Source organism: Acyrthosiphon pisum, chromosome A1 (genome assembly GCF_005508785.2).
Source record: "Acyrthosiphon pisum isolate AL4f chromosome A1, pea_aphid_22Mar2018_4r6ur, whole genome shotgun sequence".
NCBI lineage: Eukaryota > Metazoa > Arthropoda > Insecta > Hemiptera > Aphididae > Acyrthosiphon > Acyrthosiphon pisum.
In genome coordinates, this window is record NC_042494.1 from 117,068,147 (window position 1) to 117,094,027 (window position 25,881).

Sequence of the window (25,881 nt, forward strand, 5' to 3'; positions counted from 1 at the left end):
AGCCTATGTATTATTATATTTTTAGCTAACCGAAAACCAGCAATGTATAGTATACAACGAATATGGCGACGATCACCCTGCAGGAGATGCGTATACCAATAATACAATATGAACATATATATATATGGTGGGTTTAATATAATGACTCGGACACCCACAATAATGCAATATATAATATATATCATTGTATTGGAAGATCAGACGCGCGTACGCTATTATAATATACCGCGACGACAATAATAATAACGCGGCCGTCTTCGGTGTCGTCGTCGTCGTCGTCGTCGTCGTCGTCGTCGTCGTCGTCGTCGTCGTCGTCGTCGTCGTCGTCGTCGTTGCGCCCGGCGCCTCGTTGTGAGTATATAAATATATCATACAGTTTCTCGCACCACAATAATATCTAGTGATGTACGTCCAACAGACACGGGAGGTACCTACATAATATAATATACAATAATATCATATTAATACATAATATATAGACGTATCGCTTCCGGCCATAGGTTCCCGCGTGTCCTTTTCACGGCGACGCGTGTATATATAATACAGTATACTATTATATGCGATGCCCACAAAAGGATAATATAATAATATATATATATATCATACATACATACATACATATATATATATACATGTATATATGATATAATGGGACACGTATATGGACGTGGGAGAACTGACGGCGGGCGAGTGCGCGTGCGCGGGTCTCGTATGTATAATAATATAATATGATGCTTTTCGTTTTCCCAATTTTTAATTTCTACATACTTCGCTTGTATATAGGTAGATGCGACTGCGGGCGCCGTCGTCGCGTATTTCGCGCACGTAAAGCAGTAAATCGAAAGTGTCGATACTATAGTCCAAAGTATGTTCGATGGTGTTCGAATAAAAGAATCACTATATTCTACTATATTGTATATGATATGTATTATATACGTATATTGCTATATATACAGACGAGACAATACGAACTCAAATTGGACGACCGACCGGACAGAAAAATAAAAATTCACGTTTTCGAGTATGAGTATATAATATAAACGCGTGAGTTCCACGTCGCCGGAAGTGAAATCGGTGACATAAAATGTCTGTGTGATTTTCCACAATGCGAAGCGGAAATTACCGCGGACGACGCACCGCGGAGGAACGACGTAGGAAATGCAATTTTTGCGCAGTGGCATCGAGGGACCTGGGGACGAGACACGCGGTGCATTTAAAACATAATATACTGCATATTATTATATAGTTTACACGAACTGAATACGCAGAATCTGTGTGCGCGGAATGCGTGAAAAAAAGAACTATGGTCGTAAAAAACGGCACCTGCTATAACGCCAGCCGCGATTTTTTTCCCGCTGTCCGGCGGCAATTAATTTTTATGGACAGGAATTCACCAAATAAGACGAAACAGGACTTGATACACAGCAACAGAGCCGTTAATTAATATTCTCGTGTTGTTCGCTAAACGGACTTCGTTTCTAAAATCACAAAAAAAAATACCGTACGTTATTTTAATCTGATTTCTATACAGTGTCCCGCGCATTATACGTTAGCGATAATCGATTTTAAAAACGGTCCAGAGTCTAGACGGAGTGAAAGCAATAGCCAATAGGTATACTGATTTAGGTATACATCGTGGTGAGTATTACGCGTTTATTGTGCGCGAGTATATAATTATGACGGACGCGCAACGTAACCTATTACTTATAAAGTTATAAATATAGCGACTTATACGAAAAAAATTGTTTGATAAAAAAAAATAATAATTTAACAATAAATCGCAAAGGTCAAACCGAAGCCGACGAGGGGTTGACAATGATCAGGTGTGTTTCGACGGGAGCGCGAAAGGAAAGCCCCCGAAATCATTAGTCACACACGAGCTGCTCGTGCAGCATGCAGTATGCCGGTCCCCATAATATAATATAGGTACTCGTTCAAGTGTAGGTCGAACCGAAAAAAAAAATAGAAATAAAATGTGCCCCGCAAATCAATGAACCGTATCCACACGACATATCCTTGCGGTGTCTTTATTTTGGATCGATTTCGTACCCTCCCAGTTGCAATTCAATATTGCTGCGAGGGATAACCACTTAATAATTCGCTTTTTCGGGCGACAGCGATCAATAAAAACAAAAAAAAAAAAAAATAATAAAAACTGTAAACAGATGCAAAACAGTCGATCCGGCGGTGGTCGTATATTATGTTTTATATTACATAATGCGAAAAAAAGGGTAAATTTCGCATGGAAGAAGCGTATTGTCATGTGCGCGGTTTAATAACCTATAACCATATTATGACTGCAGCCTATACTACTGTAATGTTGGCGGTGTCTCGCCCGACAAACGCACACGTTGTAGGTTGTCAGAATGGGCAGTCTGACTTTTGTAGTGATCGATGTTTTTCGTTTTAAATTATTCGAAAAACAATAGGAGTTGGGTTTCAGCTAACCTTTTTGCACTCGAATAATAAAATCGGGTTGCCGGAAACAAAAAAAAAAAAAAAATTACACATATATATATATATATATATATATATACATATAATAATAAAAAAAAATGCGCTGACACCTGGTTACCGATAATATACAGGTGTGGTTCCCCTGGTTGTAAATGACACGGCCGCCGCAGACAGTATAAAATATAGTAAAATGTTTTGCATTTCGATAAAAAATTATAATATAGCAGTAATAATTCGATCAGGTGAAATACGAAACGGTTACGAAACGGCTTTAGAGACCAAATGATATATTAAAATAATTATTAATTTCCCAATGGCGCGATTGACAAAAGGATAGAATTATTATTATTATTGTGTTTGTTTTACGAAGGTATTTTTTGTAAACTGACAAGGATTTTCGGCAGCTGCAAGCGACTCCAAATATAGCCGGCTGCAGTGAATTACGGAGTAAACGACTGTATTAATTACACAATATAGTAAGATTTTGAAAAAACGCGATTTCCCTTTTCTGTTTTTTTTCTCGAAAAAAACATTGTTGTCCGCTACTGCAGGCGTATATTATATAGAGATATACGCGTATTATAGACACCTATAGACTAGGACTGTCATACATATATATACAAGAGTACAAGACATCGCAACTGAAGGACGTCCTTTTGTGCCCGTTCCCACAATGTCTCATTGTGTTTTACTGGAATTTCCAATCGCCCTTCTTGTGCGCACTCCCGTCCTTGTCGTGGTTGCTGCAGTATGGTCTTTTACTCTTTTCGTCACATTTGTTGTGGGATTCAAGTTAAGGACGCATTCCAAACTGATTTGTGCTTGCTAGGAGTATCGGGCGCGACACAAGGCTATATGTGTATGAGATACTAATAATAGAATATATCTATCTACGCGCTTATCTACAATGTTTTTTAAAAATAAGCTTTTTTATAAACAAAATTCTAGAAAAAAATAGATCTATGAACGAAATGTAATACTAATAAAAGAATATCTATGAACCATAAATCATAATAGTTTGAAGTTAGAAAAACTGCAAACTAACTAAATAAAACATTGTTTAACTCAACTAAAAATATATAAAAACTAGATTTAGGTTCTATTTAATATCAGTGATTCATAACTCATAGATGAATAATATGTTGATGTCGTTATATAATATATTGTATAAAACCGTGAAAATTCCGGTCTTTTGTGCCATCGAATCGATGTGTCTTGGCAACGTTCATTTTCGTCCAGGGGCTAATAAAAAATACAAAAAAAATAATAGGTACGTCGCGAAATTAAGCTTTTACGACCTGACGCAAAGGTCACTATATATATACGGTCTAATAACAATAACCAGACGTAGGGGTACGACATGCGGATGATGACGATGATGAAGTGGACGACTTTCTCCCTATAAAAGTCGATTATACGATGGGCATATACACAACGAGATCGTGTATACACCACGAATGCACTACATAATAATATTATTATATCTTTGTATTAAATAGACAAATATACATTATGTGTGCTTAAAAAGTTAAATCTTTATAATATACTGATAGTAGCAAGAAGGTATATTGAACAGTCAGGGTTAAGTGCACGATGCCTCGATGCACAATGCACATGTATAAAATATCTCACGTGCGAATCATAGTGCGTTATGCGCGTTCGTAGATAGGTATGTAACATCGATGTACGAGAAAATAGTTTTACGCTATCGTTTTAGAAATGTATCGTTAATAATATATGTATAACTATAGGTATAGGTTTATAACAATACGACATCGGAAATTACTTGAGGAGTGGGTGTTGACCCAAAGTACGATGAAAATGTATAATAACAGTAACGATATATTATTATTATCGATTATATTTATCGGAGACATTAACGACGGTACATGAAGTCAACGCAACGCCACAGCGGCGTACCCGTGATGTTATGTGAGCCTCCTGTAAAATGTGCCTGTGTATAATTGTAAATGTAATTTATATATAAATAAAAAGCGTGAACCATCTTTTATATATGTATAATATAAATTATAATATATATATATATATATGCCTATAAGCAACAACAACACCGTGTAGTACTCAACGACGTAGGTAATATCCCGACTACGATAATACGAAAATACGGTTATATAGGTCCATCGTCGATCGGTTCGGGCGCCAGCGAGTCAAACGTGCGGCCGATTGGTCACGCCGCAATCTTCCGGTTGTTGCAGTCTGACGCCGCTTTTTTAATACGCGTGTACCTATATAGTGTGTGTTTGTGTGTGTGTGTAGGTATATTATTATATACATATATATACTATGTCGTGTTATCGAGTGTTATTCTTTTGTACTGGTACGATATAATATTATACACTGAGGTGTATATAGTAAGTTATGATTTGGTTTTTTTATTATTCTGTTGTTCGACGCACACCGCAAAATATATAATAATATATAATAATGTATTAATGTGTATATGTAATAGAATACTGCAGTGTGTAGTTTACCCCGGGTGTCCGGCCGCGAATCGGAAAAATAAAATAATAACACGTTTCCGATACGCGTTTTATACCTATTTATTATACATTTATGCATATGAAAATACACAATCGTTTGCGAAATCGTATAAAATTGTTTATCCGTTAGTCGCGTGGGCGATGTATAAACGTATATAATGTGTTATAACACACATGCAGTTATTACACATAGGTACCTAATATATCAAATCTAACTCAAGTAGTAGGTATATATCTATCGTATATACTTGGTACTGTTAGGCCGTATATTATGTACATAGCATATTAAATTGTATTCAGTCAGTATAATTTACGTTAAAATTGTATCGACCTATGTACATTTTGAGAGGAATAGGTACATCCTGCAAATTATGTTTAGTTACTGGGTAATTACATTTACAACGAAACCTTTTTGATTTTTGTGACTTCACGAGTAGTGAATTGTTTGTACCAACCACAGCTCAACGATTACAAATGAAATTCAAGACCGAGCCTTTGAAACACAAATGTAAGCAAAAATAAATTCGAAATTATACGGAGTGTAATAGTATGTACCTAATACCTATATTGTTTATGGACTCTATGGTCGATGTGCAGGTACGATCAACGAAAAAAATGGTGGATTAGTAAAGAATAACGATTATATATAATTCGATATTTTCAACATATTATAGTTATACCTACATACATACCTACATGACGTCTCCGAGTAAGTATAACTGTAAATAATGTACCCGCACAGAGTTGCGCTGGTTTACATTATAATCCTTTGCATAATTTATTACGTTGCGGCGGGCGGGCAGCGTGTTAATAATTTTGGCCGACTAAATCAATTTTCTGCAGCAGCAGTGCGACGACATGGGTCAAGTCCTTACGTACAACTCAAAAGTAATAAATATTATGATTGCCCGTTTGGAGTAAAGTCCATGTACATACATAATATATTATAATTTATAAGTATACACACACATGTTGTTATACACTGCAGCCGCGAAAAATATAACTCACCTGCCCACTATAAATATATTTCATATTGTTTATATATATAGGAGGTTCCTATATCATAATATTATTGTGCGGTTCGGTGTGTTTTATTTTTAATAGCGTCCGAGCGTCGTCGTGGCGGTCGCGTTGGCGAACCCCACTTGACTTTAATTATGGTTCGAGTAATGCAATTTTTTTTATTTATTTTAGGGATAAAATAATCGTTATACGCGCGGTAATATATCCGGACGGTCAAATCGCACTTCTACTGCTTTATAATATATTGTACTCTCTCGTAAATTTAACCGAAATCACACCGCGGAGAACGGTCTACATTTTTGTGTCGCGTGATCATAATATAATATATAATAGAGGTATATATTACCATATTTAGTATTTACAATATTATAATAATATATAGGTAGGCAACCCGCTGCAGTTTTCACGACGACAAGACGTATATCTAATAACATATCACGACGATCGGATTGTATTATAGTCGTTGCGTATATATTATTATTTGATGACGGATTCTCGCGCATTGCTACTGTACAACCTAATGTACATACCATATGATATAATAATTTACGAGTACCTATACACAAGTGCAGAGAGTATATATATATTACGTGTTCACGCGCAGGTAAAATATGTGTTTAGGCGATAAAAAAAGTCGAATCGCGTCCGACATAATATATAATATGTATATATTATTATAATTATGTGGTCTTTGCGGGGTTTCGGATTTGCACGCAAATGTATGTAAATCACATTGTTCGCGACCATATTATTGTGCAACTACGTTACACACTTACACTCAACATTGTATATGTACACTGCATTGCGCGCGTATTATAACGTATATACCTATATAGAAGACAAAAATTATTCGCGAAACGACACGTCGCCGCCGATGGCGTTTGTTTGTATATGTATATATTATGTTTATTGTAAGTTGGAATAATAATAATAATGAGTTCCCCTGAAATAAAAATCGGGCAAGGTCTGCGGGACTATATAATATACTACATCTATATATTTGAACTATTGCGAGACTGCAGCAGCTCACAGTGTCGCGTACTCACGTCTATATTGCGCGGGGTGCAGTCTCACCATAAGACCTATTTCAAATATTATTGTTATGTACCATAATGCGTATTATATTATTATTTCAATTCCAAGTGCAGAGATTTTTGAAATTATTGTTGCTCGTATACTTGTTGAATACATTATACAGAAATAATAATTATCCGTACAGGCGTATTGATATTGTTATAACCTTGAATCGAGATCCCGAGTGTTAATGTATACGAAACGATCAAAATAAATCTAAAAACAATATACGGTCGAAAATTCAATACATTTAATGATAAAATATATTATATGTACGTATCGCCGTAATTAAAACTCGCAAATATCTCGAAAACTATATAATGTATGTAATGGACGTCATATACATACATACACACTCATACAGAAAAGCCCACACTGTGTATATGTATTTATAAATATAGCTTCCTCGTCACTGTCGGTTAAGAGTCCAAAAGAAAACGAAATACATCACCTAATATATATAATATTATTATGCCCATCCTACAACGACGACGACGACGTTTAGAACAAAGATCTGACCGTTTTTATAAACACTATATATTATTATTACTATTATTATTATTATTATTATACAGATGTAATTAAATTCCCGTCATATTTGACGACGTCTGCGAACAAAAGAACAATAATAAATCTTTGTTTTTGTCAAAAAAACCAAAATAATTAAGATTCCCCCGGTTAGTTAAGAGAGGACATGAGGAGACGCGGAGAAAGAATAAGAAGAAAAAATAAATAAATAAATACGATGAAGGAGTGTGTCTGCCGGCTATCGTCTCGTACGAAATGATAAATGACCTCAAAAAACACGGTCTGCCGGCCCACCGTAATATCGTCTAAACAAACCCAGCTCTGTGTATTCTTTTTCGTATTTTACCCGAGTTTATACGCATCATATACGCCAGCGAACGTGTAGTGTGCAGCGTGTGTATATATATATAATATATTATTATGTATAATATTTTTTCTCTCTTAATTTTTTTATTTTTAATTAAAATATGATTAACGAGCCAATAAGACCGACCTCAGCGGGCCCGGAGAATTAGTGCACGCACGATATATCCATCGCAGCGCAGCGGCGGCGGCGGCGATGGAGATTATATAATGGAATCTAATTAGCTTCAAGGGTATATATTCTACGAGGATTCATTAGAGGACCGTTTAAATATTATTATGTTCAAACGGGGGAAAAAACGAATTTTGGTCGACCCGTATAATTTCTATTGTATACATATATATTTTTTTGTGTGGAATATGCATTTTTTCCTTTTCGATGACTCACGCGGGCGCGTTTCGTGCTTCCAAAATTGACACCGGGCTTTACGGCGCTTTTCATTAAAAATAATGACTCATATCGAATATTAGTATTTACGACGTGTAACCCGCCCGCGAACGCCTTTCCCGCTCTAGCTGTTTTACTGTAGGGAAGAATTAAAAAAAAAAAAATTGAACTCCTATTCATATGCAAACACACACACACAGAAGTGAGTACCCCTAGCACGTAACGAGTTCTCAAAGAGTATTAAAAAAATATATATACCCCTTCTATATATTTTATTATTGCTATTGTGTTTGTTTGTCGGTAACCCTTACATTCTTTTTTTTTTCCTTTTTTCCCCGATAAATATACATATATAAAGTTCCCATCGTCCGTTATTAATATTTGCATAAGTCGACCGTACGGTCGCCATTTTGGAATCACGAACCCGTTTTAAGTTTCCTTTTGTTTTCGGCCTTCCTCCAATTTTTCCCGAACATATTGATCATCATCATCATGGTCAACGCTCCCATAATCCTCTGCCGCCATCGCCACTGCCGGCATAGGACATGTCACCCGAACAGCGTTTCCCCCATAGACAAATATAATATATAATATATGTGCGTGGCACCCTTGTGCGCCGCAATGGTCTTTTTATGTGCGAGTGTGTGTCCGTTTGACTTAATCAATTTTGAAATCAATTTCAAAAATACAAAGCATGACGTTCAAACGACAATAATATATACGTATTTATATTGTCTCCTCCGTTCTCGTTCATAATACATCATATATATACCTACACTATACGGACATAATATTATAGGTATAGAGATTCGAATTTTATTTTTACTATCGTCACACGCCATAAGTAAAACGTGGAACTGTACATGCATATATTTTGACGTATACAGTCGTCGCCCAATATAATATTATTAAACATACAGTATGAGTAAGTACAGTATTTTTATTAAATACCTACCATAGTCGTTTATTGCAGTTATTGTAACCAAATGTATATTTCAATTTTCTACAATATTATCCCAGAAAAATCAGCACTACGAAAAGACAACTTTCGGACGACATATATTATATAATATTGTAACAATATTATAGTATAGGTACGTTCTTCCTGCAGTTTCACAACGATTCGACTCAGTAAATGTCGTTAGGTAATGGGCATAATTATACGTACGTATGGGTTCTGTGATTACGCTAAAGTATGGACAAAAGTAATTATAATGTAGTAGGTATTATAGGCACAATATGGTAGGTTTATGTGTATAACGATAATAAGACGATTCGATTGTAACAGAAAATCGACGTCTGTTGGCCGTGTGTAAATAATATAATAATATGAATATCGCGACATTTTAAACGCGAACGACAATATAATCATTATGTAGTGTTTGCAATACCGAACGGGAAGAAACGCGCCAACGGACGGATATATAGGTAATGATTTATAATAATTATCGAAATGGAAAAAAGAAAACAATCATCAATTATTATTATTAATATTATACACCTGGCGGATCGGCCGTGCCGATTATATTATACGTGTAACGGTATGGTGTTCGACACGCTTCCGCCGTTCGCGCGACAAACGCAAAGGTGCGATGGCGTCACGCCGAATCGTCGTCGTCGTCTCCGCTCTCCATCGTCGCAGGCTGCCATTATGAGGTATGTTTATTATTATTGTTATTATATTAACTTTATTTTTCCTTGTGAGGTGGCGAGCACGCCGTATACATTACAATATCATTTATACGCGTATATGACATGAACAGACGACGTACAGACGACTTGGCCAATTATGCCTATTCAGCCAACCGAGATGAAACGCATTTATAAAAAATATTAAAAAAAACGTGGCTCCGGCGGGTTATTAACGCGAAAATGTCCAAAACGGCATCGTTAAAAAACAGAGTCACCACTATTAATATACATTCCGTCATTCCAAGCATTATTTTAACACCTTATATTTTATGCGATATTATTATTTAGGTAGGTATATTTATTATGATTATTTTTTCAACGTATCATTATATTATATTATATACAATGTCTATTTAACCGTATGGATATACGCGGTTAGCCGTCGCGGTCGATCCGGTTTTTTTTATTTTTTTCAGTTAAACACAAAAAAGATCGCCCGCGGACTATATCGTATAAAAAATATATATTTATTATATACACACATACACACACACACAGATATCGCTCCTCCTTCGCCATATTCTTGGAATTTAGAGTAAAACGCTCGCGCGCGCGCCCACAGTTGAATTTCGTTTTTATATACATCACGTGTAGTGGTGTGGGTACCTCTATCTTTAAAGTCACTTCATACTTACGCTATACAGTGTGTATAATATAGAGTGCGCACTGCGGAATGACGTGCTTAGAACAAGTTTTTTTGAAAGCGCGAAAAGTGATGTCTGTTCCCTCCGTCGATGTCGCCGCCGCCCCCTCTGCCGATCGCGAACGGTGATATTATTAATACGTTAAGCACGCTGCGCAGAGGCCGGACAGGAAAAAAAAAATACGACTCTTCGTTTGAACGACGGGTGAGATGTGGATAGAATGACATCAAGGTCCAGACGATGTGCGATAACTATAATATTATTATCTCACGATGGGAAACGGACGAAAAATAAAACGGTAATAAAATATTATAACATATTATATAATATTTATATAGGTATACCTACCTACTTTATTTTTCAATGAATGAATGAACCTTTTTTTCGTATATGTGTGTGCGTAACCTATCAAAAGTGAAAGGATGTAACACATTTGTTATGTTAATAAGATTTATTTAATAACCGACGATGCTCGGTGAATATGTAAATGCACGATTCTTTTGTTGGGTATTTACAATATTTTCGTGTAATCTGCGATAATGAATGCGGCGCAGCATCCGACCCTATTTATATATAATATATAGATATGGATGTATACATATATATGTGTATATGTGTATAAAACATCTTTTAAGACAAAAATATTAAAAGAACACACGGATTTTACTTATTGACGGGTACACGTTTTAACCAGACCGCGCGCGCAATGAAATCTTGTAGGTACCTAATACCCGCGTGAGTACAGTATAATATATAAATTATATTACTACTCCCATTTTTACCATCGCCTAAAATTGTATATTTTTCTGCGTCTGATATTAAATCGTTTGAATGATAGTAATTATGCATGAAAAATAATTATTATATAGCGGAATATCTATGTGAAATTATATGTATTTTAAAGTAGGTATATGTAAAAGTATACCATCGCAGTTGAAACAATTATCGGTTGAAAATATTACAAATTATAATATTATTTATAGTTATTAAAACACTCCTTTTTTTCCCATACAAACAGCTGTTAAATTGTTTTCAACAAGAAATCGCGCACTCGTTCTCAGACACGTGAAACCCAATAACAGATATACATAGTAATAATAATAACACTAATAAATAGATTGACTGTTAAATCAATAGAGCATTAATAAGAAAGTTCAAAAGTATATGTCCAGCGTCGTTAAGCGTAGTTAGAAATTAGAATACAAAATAATAATAATTATGCAACGTAGTTTGATTATATTATTAGTATGCATATTATAATATTATGTGTATATCCAACGAGTCGCAAAACTCGCGAGAGTTCGTTTTTCGGTTTACTCGAGAAAACGTGACAAGCCGCTGATTGATCGGACCGGTTGGCATATAATATTATTATAATATGCGGCGGCGTGGAGGTCGCGTCGGAATGCCGAAATCTAAAATTGCCAACTCCCTGGGGGTCTGGAAATATTGTATTAATAATTTAAATGAAAATACGTGTAATTACTGTTAACATGAGTTTTTTGGCAAAAAATGTGTTTACTTCGGTATGGGAATTGGGAACGGCCTTCAAAATACACAATTTCACCTGTATTATATACCCGTATGGCTGTATATAATTAATATATACTGTATGTACCTATATAGTATATTACCTATACTTGATGTATTCCACGCGTCGTTATTTACAACTCAAAATGCGTACAAACTAAAAAAAATATCGGTATTTTATCGATTTCTATTTTTTTGATTTTCAGCCAACTTATACGTATCAATCTATATCTATTCGGAGGCGTGTCTATCCTATTTTATCCTATTGCAGGTGCGCGAAAAACCAACGCGTGCGTTACTATGTATAATCGTATAAGCCCTAACGTGCATTATTAGGTAGGTAGGTACAATTACAATTTTTACATGTGTATTAAATAGGCGTTGACCGCGGCGTACTCACACTGCAAATTACGTATATAATATCTACCGAACGTCAGTAAAAAATCGAACTAAATGCTGTTTATAATATAGCTGCCGCTAAATTACATTGCAGACTCGGTGTCTCGAAAGGTTATATTAATCTAGACAGAGGTATACACACTACCGATAAAAGTTATTATATTTTATTGTCATTGATCATATCGAAATATCGTTCTATATTTTTTTTTCGTTCGTTTATATGATAATATATTATGCATATTATGTATGATATATTATATATCTATATTATATATAATACATAATATACGGACGAGAACGTGACCTCATAATAATACACAATAATATGTTATATATATATTTTAGCACGCCCAGACCCGTATAATATTTATACTCATAATATAATAGAGAATACTCTATATATAATATATATCGTTAAACTCGATAATATATTATATATGTACATTGTACACATAAACGTGTGATTCGGTATTAATAATTCGAATCCGCTGCAGCAGCAGCAGCAGGTGTCTACACATATTATATTATAGTCCGTATAATATTATACTGCAGTCTGCTATGTTCGAGCGCCAACGCTTTGGACACGTATACGTATGTATAGTTTTTCGACGTAGGTATTATAGAAGTATATAAGAGCTATACTGCATCGGTTTTGCGCATGTAGTACCTAAGGGCTATGACTGCGATACATAAGCTTGCAACTTGTAAGTGCATGTATATAATATTTATGTGTTCGTAATTACTATAGCAATACTAGGTACATGTATATTATATAGGTATCTATAATTATACCATAAAATATATATACACGATATTGTACCATAATGAATCAATCAGAATTTTTAGAAGCAATAATACACCACAACACATTCAATATAAAAGACAACACTATTAAATAGGTAGGTGGATTCAAAAAAAGAACAATCTCCCTAATCCCCTCTTCCCCTAATTGACAAGCTATAAACTATTGAGTTACACCACAACGGCCGTGTAACGAAACTCATATGTTCAGATACACGTTTAAAAAGGTTGGGCTGATGTACGATAAATTAGTATACACGTAAAATAAATTAAAACATAATATAATATCCCTGGTCATACAGTGTTTAAGTGCTGTATAATCTCAGAGTTTTCCACTCGAATTATCAAACATTACAATATGCCTATGGAGGGTTTAGTATTATAATGTATATTCTATGAATTTTGGTTTCTTTAGAATTTGTTTTTTTTTTTAGTTATTGGAAGATGAAATTCAAGAACAAGGCTAATATAAATAATATTAATTATTGATAGAAAACTTAGAATATAAATTGGTAAACTGAGCTGATTAGTGTGTGTGTGTGGTTTAAGTGGGGGGTAATATCATACTAACTACTAAGTGTAGGTACGCATCACGCATAGCGTCATAATAGATAATGCTTAATGTAGAACTATACATATACATATATAAAGTCCTCGTGATCGGTGCCGGGAAAATAAAATAATAATAAATTCAAAGGATATAAAACACGAAAACGCAATTCTCGGCTCATCGTCGGTGGTCCCCGTCGTATAGTAGAAAACGCAATAATTTTTATTATTATTATCATTATTATGGATATTCGCTCGGAAAAGTCTGTTGCTGATCATCACGCGGGATAAATCAACATAATATAATAATATTATTTTATTCGTCTCGCATGCATTAACGTCTCGTCGGCCCATAACACGCGACAGATAACAGTCATTCGGTGGTTGCGGGGGCCGCGGTCCGAACCGGTGGGCGCGCGCGCGCTTCCGATGTCACGTGCCCGACGAGGGCTGCGGCCGCGGACCGATCGACCGTCTCGATGCGCGGGGCCGAGGGTGCGAGAAGCGTAACCGCCGAGAGAACCGGTTGATTCATTCACGGTCCGTTTACGCCGCGGCCGTCTAGCTCCTCTCGTCCACGTGGTCGATTGCGTGCGCACACGACTAGTTTTTTCTTGTCCTCTCTTGTTATTATCTTACAGTGTTATGTACCTACATTATTATAAATAAAATATTATAATATCGTACGTTCGTTTATTGCTGTATAGCTGTGCCAGGCTACCGCGGTTACCGGGTATACGGTACGGTCGAACGGCAGGTAGGTACAAACGGATTTACGGCGATACGACAAAGGGATAGGTTACCGGGTTTTCGCAATGGTTCCTGTAACTTTCTGCTCATGAAAAATAATCACTGGCAACGAAAATGCTATATTTTTATTTAAATTAAGTAAATTAACACCAGGTATGTACTAACTCGTTACGTCCGTCTTCCACTTGTTTACTTATTTAATAATTTAATAATATATTTTAATATTAATAAAATTATTAATGTATATTATAATATTATAATGTTGTGCCTGAACGTTAAATGAAGTTATCGATAGGATTCGATCAGCAGAAAGTAAAACCCACGCGTTTACCCGAAATTCGGCTAGGATGTTTTGCCTAGCTATTATGTGGTACTTAAATTACATAATAAATAAAGGTACCTTATTGGAAACCTGTCGCTGTTTTGGCTAATAATATTATGTCACGACAAACATGGATTATTATTGTCGAAACGGTTATTACGCATTATTCATGTTGTAAAAACGTCAAAGGCGTTTTATCGCCGTTACACACATCACAGACACACTGCACACTCACTCGCGCACACACTATATTATTATAATACTTAAGTCCTACAATACGCTTTTGTCCGGCGGCACATAAAACAACAAACAGTAAAGTGTAAAGTGCCAGAGACTGCCTCTTGATTATTTCTTTCGATATTTTTACTACTCTGCATTTTTATTTTTTTGTTATTTTATCGTCATATGGTGTCGTGTGAGTTTTCATCGTCGACTACGACGCGCGACGTCCCCTAAGTCCTCGTACCACGATAATGATGAATGATAATTTACATTTTACATATCATAATATATATAGGAATATATAGGGTGTGATGTGTATCTAATGCGATTCTCTCTTTCTCTCTCTCTCTCTCTCTCTCTCTCTCTCTATCTGTGTCCATCTCTTAGTCCGTCTGTTGCGGTATACCCACGCCGGCTCTACTGGTGTCTGGTGTATACATTATTGATATAAAAAAATTATTATAAATATAACATAATCATTGCGCGTCATAACGAAAACAGCCGTCATTGCGTTTTTAACCTTTTGGGATTATGACGACGACGGCGGTGGCTGCGTATGCTGGGTTTGTGGGAGGGGGAGGTGGGTGAAATAATATTATACATCCATTAACACGTTTTATAGGCGCGGCCGTGTACCCATGTACGGCATATATATAAAATATATATGAGACGAACGCGAGTATTATTTTTTTCTTTCTTTTACCATATAATATTTATTGTGGGTATATATATGAAACGATCAGTATTCTTGGCGCTTTTACAATAGCTCCAGAGAGATAATAATCACATCACACAAAACCGTACAATCTTTTTGTTCTCGAGACCGTATACATAAACATATATATATATATATATAATATTATGTATAGATATAGAGGTGAGGGTACCTATATATAATATTATTATGGTATGCGCGCGCGTCGATCAAGTGGTTCTCAGCGTGAAACAATATTAATTATACGTTAATTGCTCCTTTTGTGCGCGACCGGCCGGCACGCCGTTTTCGGTCCACGCCACTGCAGCTTTATCATAGTGGTGTGACAAAAAGTGAAAATCATGTTCAAACGACATAACATATTTTTTTTTTTAAAACCTACACTTTACATTTACAGGTGGAATAGCCCAGAAACGGGCGCATAAAAAATAATGCTATAATTGGAAAAAGGAAAAACGTGGGCGGGATCGACAGGAAAGAAAAAGAGAAAATGAGTGATTTTAAAATATTACCGACATATCTTCTACTGGTTGTAATATACTGTACAGGTATGTATATTGTTTATAGACCGCGCGGTTTCAGTCGGTATTTTCGTTTGTGGTCAGAACGCTTCTGACAACCGGAGCACGCTAGACTGATGAGCGGTTTGAACACCACCGCGAAACGGGCGACCGCAACGTTTGCATAAAATAACGACGTGCTGCACACGGTGTATCTATATAGATACACTGCGTATAAATATATAATAACGTTATATTGGTAGGTAGGTATAATATCAGCACGATTAAAAAGTAGGAAAAAATTGGCGAAATTACAGTGTATCCGATTTGAATTCAACCTCGGGGCGTTTTACGGTTTTTACTTTAAAAAAAATATATAATAATAAATAATAATAATATTAAAACGGAAAACACATACGTCTATCTATCATGATTACATGAAAACTGGTCTAGTATAACCGGCCAGCGGATTGCCTGGATTTTTCTGATAAAATAATCGTTTTGACGAGATTGAACTGGTTTTCGAAACGAAAAATAAAAAAACCACTCGAGACACGGCTAATGTATGATATTAATATGTGGGTCAGTCGTCCTCGTTTTCGGGGTGAACCCGTGATACGCAAAAACTGCATTGAAATCAATTCCTTATGTATATCACCGCCACCACGCCGCCTCATTCTTCGTCGTGTAACATTGGTCTCTCCTACCCCTTGACTCTCACCCTTCCAACCCCTTCTATGCCACCACCGGTAGGTATACCTATATATTATTTATATATATATATATGTATACATATACAATATACATACGATTGCAACGCAATCATTTTCGGGTTTCCATAAGTTTTGACGATAAAACTGTACTTTTACACGGGCAAATGTCGTAAAAGTCTCGACGTTATCGGTTTTTTGCAGACGGTAATGTATTCGTCTGCTGGGAAAAAGAAATGAAAAAAAAAGAAAAAAAAGAAATGTTGCAGTCTTTGTTGTGTGTTTAAACTGCTTTTCAGTATTGATCCGAAAAAGTTTTTCCTCAGTTTTATTTATTTATTTTTTTTATTTTTTTTTTATGGCGGTCGAGTACTAGGAAAAAGTCAGGGACGAAGGACAGGGACTCACAGCGTGTTTTGTATTTGTGTGTGTGTTCGTGTGTGTGTGTATTTATGTATAATTTGTTTATATGTCTGGAAAAAATTTTAATTTAAACGGAAATTAATTTTGTTAAAAAAACCGATTTGGGGGTGGTCGGTTTTGTTTGTATAGATCCGGCTATGATACACACACACACACACACACACACACATAGGCATTCGCACACAGACGTTTATACTTGGACAAAACGTACTACAGTATTGCAATAAAAAGCGCATACAACAATGGTTGCATGTAATAATATAATAATTGATGTACGACCGGCATAATATATACAATATACTATATATATATATATAAATGAGCGTACATTATATACGCGAACGATTATTACAATTTTTCCCGTTTTTTTTCTCTCGTCCTATACCTTCCCCTGCACCCGTTTCGCTCGCTCTCCTCTATATCGTATTATTATTATTATATTAATACTATTTATTTATTTATTTCTATATCGCGCAGTTGGCTATGAGAACAAAAAAAAAAAAAAAAAAAAAAAATTAAAAAAATACGAAATAATAGTATAATCTTGTCGCGGTATTGGTATACATATACATAAAACCCGGTTTTAAAAGCGCATAATAAAACAGTATTAATTCACATGTATATATGTATATCTCTGAGTGCGTGTGTTGTAGTGTGTGTACGCGCACTCATATATAAGTGTATCGTATGCTAATCCGAACTGCTCCCATTCCAGGCGTGTACCCGCCGTTCGTCGTCGTACACCGTACCGGTTTTCGCAGCCGCGCACAATCTGCATCTATATCTATCGCCGCCGCCGACAGACGGAACCGGCATTATTACATTACGTTTGTTTGTGAGTTCAACGGACATTATGCGTGTTCTCTCCTTAAACGCGCATTATGCGCGTTCCGGCCACCACCACCGCCACCCGCTCATCAAAACCCTCCTCACTCACCTATACCGCCGCAAAAGAAGCCCGCGATGACGAGACGGTTAAAAAAACATTTTTGGTATCGAAGATTTTTCGCCGAGAACTGTCATCGTCGATCAAACCCCAGCAGTGTACATCCAAATAATAATAATATGATCTACAATGATAATATCTCGCCGCCAGATGAAATTGTATGCCACGCAAGACGCCCATATCATGTATGTATATTTAGGGTTATATATAGATGTAAAAATGTATGTACATATTATAATGCTGCAAAAAGCAAATTATATATGACTACGAGTTTATACGGCTCTCGATATCTGTAGAATTTTCACGCGATTTCTTCGCTGGCGAGAACGAACAAAATAATAATAACAATAAATATTGTAGCACGTCCCCGCTGCCACCCGTTGAGATCGTAAAGTCGTAAGTCGTAACGTTCGTTTTGTTATGCGTGGTGGTGGCAGCATCGGACGAGGAGATCCACGGTGTGACGACGAGTTCGTGGAAAATAATGGCTTGCAAAAAGAACCGAAATACTAATGCGTTTGCGAAACTGTTAAAGATGGATTTTAAAAAACTCAACTCGGTAGACGTGCGCGTATAATATAATATAATATAATATAATACATGTATTGTATACCGCGAAAAACAATTTAAAAAACCACATCTGGACCCGTCGCATAAAATATGATCACTACCTCTTCTTTTTCAAAACTATTTCGGAGTTTGCCTCTCCCGAGTTTTCTTAATCACCATGCTTAGGCACCAGATAGGTCTTGTACTCTTGTCAGTAAACATTTTCATGTCTTTCATCAACTTTTACCTAATTCGATTCCGATTATGTACGCGTTTGCTATAATATTATAACACGGTTGTTGGGTCGTTACTTATAGTGTCACCTATACACATCATTTTACGTTTACGTCGTTTCGTTCGACGCGGAGTTTTTATTCTTCCCTCGATTTTATCACCGCGGGTTTATAAGGCCCGTGCGCGATAGACTATAGATATTATTTTTACGTGTTCGTGAGCCCAACTATAGGTTGATCTCAATGAATATATTTCCTCAGTTCTCGCCCGCCCGATGTGCAATTATTGTGCTAAGTCCTATGTCACCCGAAAAAATGTATAAATATTAATTATTGTTAAAAAGAAAACTAGTATTAAAGTCGCATACGTATAAGCGGTACGATGATTACCTACTAAACTTTTTAAATGTTGCTTTATCGAAATATTAAACTTTAGACATGGATTTGCTCTATATTTAATGCTACGGGTACCTATACGTATTATTGATATGGGCAACAGATTAGATCTGTTAATACATATTTTGAAGTATTATATTAATATCACGTCCGAATAACAGTCTCCGCCCACACAGTGTAGCTGTGGTCGGAGTTTGGAAGATTATTTTTGTTGTTTATTAGTTTCAGATATATTAATAATTATAAATTTACGATAAGTAATCATTTTCTACGATAAAAAATATACATGGATTATACTGCAGGGTTTTGGGGTTGGCATGGGTCCGTGCCAAGAGTTCGGCATATAATCTGTAGCACGCGAACAAAAAAGATCAAAAAATCTGCAGTAATACCATATTATATCTACCTATAATACGTAAGTACCTACCGCGGTTTAATATCATAATATTGTATAGGTAGATAATACCGCTGGGCGTTGATTGTAATAAAATGTACCTATACCTATACATTTTTGGATTTCAGTAGATATCGCGAATAACTTCGAAGTCGCGCGATGATCGGAATCATAATATTATTACATTATGTATATCATATTATAGTGTCCGGCGTACACGAAACGGACTCGGAGAACAGAAAATATCCATTGTGTGTACGCGGCGGACGGGTGGAGGGAAGTGGTCGCCTCTGTGTAATAATAATACGCGAGTGAAGAGCCATATGGCCGCGGCGTTGTCTATATAATATACGTGTGTATGCGTGTGTGTGTGATGTCTGTGTGTATAATAATAACGCGTCGGCAGAAATGCGCGTACAAGACGGTGGTGATAGTGGGAAGAGGGGGGAGGGAAATATTAATTAAAAAAAATATAAAATATAATAATAATAATTCCCCCACGGCTCGCTCAGAGTAAAAAATATCCGTGTAACAGGATAAACACACTCACTGACACACACACACTCGCACACGCTAGATTTTTCGGCCAAAAGAAAGGTTTATGGTTTCCACGCGCGCGTTTACAATATATATACGCGAGTGAGCGTATGTGTGTGTTTGTGAATTATGTCTTTGTTTGTTCTTAGCCGCCTTTTTCGACGTTTCATACATTAGTGCCTTTTTTTTTTATATATTTTTATATTTATTTATTCGGCCAATTCAGTCGGATGATTGCGTGCCGGTCGACAGTAAAAAAAAAAAACTTAGCAAAAAAAAAAACCGATTCCTCTCATTTGTATATATATATCATTCATATCGTATATATATATTATATATTATGCTTGCAACGTTGGAGGGAAAAATACAAGCCTAAATGGCCGGCAGCAAATTTCGATATAAATCCGGACACTGTGTTGTACTCGTCCGTTTTTCATCCGTTTTGGTATTAAAATAACTAATAATACTACATTAATATAATAAAAATAATAATGTAGTGTATAAATAAATTTCAATAGTTCGTACGTAAATGTACAGTTTTTTGGTTAAATTTGTATTGCAAACGCGCGTGGCGACCGCTCCCGGTCTCTGCTGCATCTGGGTCGACTGGATTCCACGTTGCTGCAGTACCTATACGCATTTTTCCCTACCAAGAGAAATGCGCGTATATGAGGCCCAGCCTTTTGATTCCAGGAAAAATTGTTTTTCCGCACATTCTTATTGTTCGTTCTTTTTTTTTTTTTGTATATACCTACCCATTATATGTATTTTGATTTTAATATAAATGGACTATTGTTATATAATATAAATTCCACGTGCACAGTCGTGCACTGCACACACTCGTGGCATATAGAGGATAATAATATTTAATACATAAGAATGATACAAATTGCGGATTCCACCCGCGAAAACCAAGGTCGCGTATCCATGGAAAGATATATTATAAATATTTAATAATCCCTCTATAAACCTCAGCGTATAATAATTTATAGATGCACATTATCATGACAAACCTTTAAACGAGCTTTCGTTACCTATATATACGTACATAATATAATATATAAGTATGGAGGAATACACCTATTACTCGGTTATACACATATACATATTATAATATAGGCTTTATCGTAGGCGTAATGTACGTTTGTTTTTTCTTATTTTATTCGTTATCCGGTATATTGATTTGACATAAATAAATTTACGATTCAATATACTTATTGTATTTTATATAGGTTACACCCGTGTATTACTTTATATGTCTAATGTCTATATAGTACCTATATTGTATATTATATTATGTAGTATACTATATTAAATAGATTTATCACCACCACCGTTTTTATTTTTATGTACAATGACAATTTCCCGATTGGAAAAAAATATCTGTTGGGCAATCTGCTAAACGAAAGAACATTAACGCAATTTGTCATTTTTTTCGTGATCCGTTTATATTGTTGCAAGACCCAAACGCGTTAAACTCGTACATCGTTTATAGCATGCGTAATACGATAAATATTTCGAAATAATTTACAGGATTAATAATAAAAATTTAAAAAAGAACCCTAAACCGTAGTTGTCAAGATGCCAATGTTCGGAACATATATATTTTCCACTGCTGTCTTATACAAATTATACAGTATTAGCGAATAATAAAATTGCCAAATTCTCGCACTTGGCGTCAGTCGAAATGATTGAATTCTCAGTAATTGAATAGTCGATCCAGCTAGTTGTGTTTTTAGATACAAGACGATCGATGATGATAATAATGATACACAAGTAATATGTTATGAATTATTATAATGACGTGGTGCTGCGTATATCTGACGGTTTACGACTCATGGCAATTTTGTTGTTTTAATTGAATTCTAAAATGTTTTTTCTTATACATATATTTTTTTTATCGGTTCCCGGGGAATAAAGTATAATATTATAATGTCTCGAGCACGTATAATAGAACTCGATAAAATTGATTCCGGGTAGTAAAAAAGTACGAGAGTTTTATAGTTTTTGAATAATATACTATTACTATAAATTATAATGTGTAGTTAATTACTCGGTCAAAAAGTAATAAGGCCCATTATATTATATTATTATCGTGATGTGTGACGGTTGCGGTGGCGGGTCGTGCGGTGCACACTTTTATTGGGCAATTAATAGATTGGGTGACAAATACTGAAATACAAATACAAATAAAAATAATATGATATGCGTAATATATTATCTGGCCACGGTGTTCTATACGTATTATATGAGAAATGAAAGAAAATACTAGGTTTTATTCAGTTTATGATGATGGAATTTATTTGTATTTTATATTTAATGGGGGAAAAAAACAAAAAACGTCTTTAATTATTTTTGTTAATTTTTATACGTTTCAAGTGTTATACATATTATACACAGTACACACATTATTATGATTAGAATATTATTAAAATATAACACTATAATAGCCTATAATAGGCTTCATCGAAAGTCAAGACGTACCTTTATTACAATAATAATAATTTACCGTGTGTCTGTGTACACATTGTAAAACGAGTAATTACAACGTATATCCGCATAATATAAGGTACGCGACGTTTACGTGATGAAAAACCTGAGTAATTAGCTTAAAATAAGAAGTGAGCACGGTTCGCGCCTTTAATGTCTTAAGAAACCTTGACAGAGCGTCGAGTATAGGTACACACAAACACGCACGCGGAGAAAACAAACAGTAGCGGACACTCCTATATCCGGCGTGGTGTATCCTTTACACATCATACGTGTGTATGCGGATACCCTTTCACGTGTTCGATCGTGTATGTGTAGACGAAAATATTGGTAAACAAGAAAAATAGAAAGAATGAAAAAACGCACGTGAAGAAAAAATATGTTTTCGATTTTATTTTTGAGTATGCGGTAAAAGATGTTATAGCGGCGAACACTGGAACACGACGCTCCACTTTTTTTTTTATTCACTGAGCTGCACCTTTTTCTCGACGACTATAAGTATTATTATTATTTTACAGATAGAGATAAATAAAATAAAGAAAACATGTGACCACGGCCTCCGGCAAAAAGACATCAAACATTTGGCTGTATAATAATTATTTATGTTCGGGCCTATTTGACGATTTTTTTTTATTTCAAGTTTTGGGTTCGCCTCCCGGTGAAAATATCATTGTAGGGTAAACGATTATATTATAATGTGTATGTGTAGGTATTTATTTTATATTTTAAATTATTATGAGATATAAACATATAGTATGTCCGAAGGGTCTCTTCTCTTATTCGAAAAACTTATCAGCCGGCAGTGGGTATGATGGGTATATATTATATTATATTACACGTATAAACGGGTGTCTGCGTCGCGAGTATATTTTGGACGGCAAGTCAAATGCATATAATACAATATATAATAATACGAATACGTGAGGTATAAAAGAAATGCGTGAAGGCTGTAAAACTGATTTTTATTAGACGGATCTCAACGATAATGCGCAGCTCAAAAACGAGAGTATAAAATTTGTCATTTTTAATGACCACGTGTAAATCAACTATATATATTGTAATACATTATATTTTTTATCATTATAAATATTTGAATAATAAAGATTGAGATGAGTTTTATTTAAAATAATAACGTTCTGCGAATGTTATTTAATATAAAAATTCTAAGACAGTGAAACACATAAAATGTAAAATGAATGGAATTTTGTGATAATAATATACATAATATCAAGTCTTTACGGTCGTACGTAGGTATCTACATGTATGTCTCTGTGGATTCGCCACAAAAAATTACACACTTTGCACAGGTAGCACGAATGTTTACTTTAAATGGCTTCCTGTGTACAGGTGAGACGGACTTCTTTCCGGAAACCAAAAAAAAAAAATGTTGAAATTCTACACGAATTAAATGCATTTGTAAGCACTATTACGAAATTGAAAGAAAAAAAACATAGTCGGCTAACATTTCCGAGGTGCCGTGTTCTATTTCCGATGTCGCCAAAATATGAAAAATTTATTATTGCATAAAACACACATATTATAATATATTAGCACAATATCCACACAATAATTAACAATCAGAATATCCAACAATATGTCTTATCAATTAGAATGATTGTATAAGATAAATAATTGTATAAAAAATATTAACAAAGATTTAGTGCTCGGCAGATTGGTTCAAATTTAAATGATCATAATATACTTAATGAGTCTTCTCATTTGTAGTGCATTGAACTTGAACTTGTTTGTATGGGCTTTATAGAAGAGCCTAATGTAAGATAATTGGAATAAGAACTCAGAAAATGTGACGAAATCTCATGATTTTGATTGGTTTATGACATGAATATCACTTCAAGGGTGATAAAATAATATAATATATATTATATAAAGTAATTGAAAATGCATGTTTATTATGTAGTATTGTAGGCATAATATCCTGCATAATATGTGTATTATATAGATTAAAGAAAAACACCTAATTGATAAAAATAAAAAATAATAATATAATATCAGGCGTTTTAACTTTAATCGATATAAGTAAGCTTTTTACTTAGTTACATGGAAAATCGTATCAAACAGGGAGGGAAGGGGAAAGAATTAAAAAATTAAAAAAAAAAAAAATATTAGATAACGAGGTGTAATACTTAGTTTAGGTCAACTAGTCTTAATTTTTTCTTCGTTTTTTTTACAGGCTTACGTGAATTTATCATATTTTTTTTATGGATGCCACTTCACACCCAGATAAGACTGAATTTCACGAAATTGAACGAATTTTCTTGTTGTGCAAATAATTATAGGCAGCACTTAATAATAATTATGTTCAGATGGCAAATAATTATAATTGCCTACAATTACTAGAATACTGCGATTGCCAAAATAATTGCATCGATAATTTCAATCTATTATTATTTTCGAAATTATATTCTTCTATTTTTTTTCTTTTTCTAACATTTCAAGCCATAAATACTGACGTAAATGTTCGCACGTACCTAGCTTAATATTGTATTCACGCGTATCAGGAAATTTACTGTACTTTGTAAGTATAAATAGGTGAATCGTTTAATTAATTAATTAGCTGGTATGCGAGTGTGTATTTTTACATTGTAATTGTTGGGAATTAATATAATTGCGAAATATATAGGTACGATTACGAGTTTTGTAAACGCAAAACGGTTTTTACTCGATACATTAATATAATAACTCTATACAAAACACGGATTGAGGCGAAAATAGTAAATGTGAAGG

At 34.9% G+C, this 25,881-nt stretch overlaps 1 protein-coding gene across 2 annotated transcripts in view; it reads right to left on the reverse strand.

Annotated features, from left to right (window-relative positions):
- LOC100161789 (zinc finger protein castor homolog 1) overlaps positions 1 to 25,881 on the reverse strand; it is an 85,354-nt gene that overhangs the window by 58,223 nt on the left and 1,250 nt on the right. The window lies entirely within an intron of this gene.